This window comes from Theobroma umbraticum, unplaced genomic scaffold (assembly GCF_002168275.2).
Source record: "Theobroma umbraticum cultivar Fairchild unplaced genomic scaffold, ASM216827v3 scaffold_106.0, whole genome shotgun sequence".
Lineage (NCBI taxonomy): Eukaryota > Viridiplantae > Streptophyta > Magnoliopsida > Malvales > Malvaceae > Theobroma > Theobroma umbraticum.
This window is the reverse complement of record NW_018397276.1, coordinates 125911-126207: the sequence shown is the minus strand read 5'-3', so window position 1 is coordinate 126207 and position 297 is coordinate 125911.

Below are 297 nucleotides of genomic sequence, written 5' to 3'. Positions count from 1 at the left end.
ATTGAACGAAACCTAGTTAAATTGAATTCTAAATTCTTTAATTTACTAAATTCAAAAAATTTTGTCCCAATCACATCGTCACATGTCAATTTCATTTACTAGTATGTTCGGAGGGTCATATTGTAATGTTCTATGCACACTTTGAGATATTGCTATCAAACATATGTTCAAAATGGATAATCTATTACCAACAACATCATACTCTTTATGTGCCCTAACCACCATAAAGTGCCCACATAAAGTCATCTAATTTGTCAAAGTTGGAAACTGAATCAAGAAGAATCTTGGTGCATTACT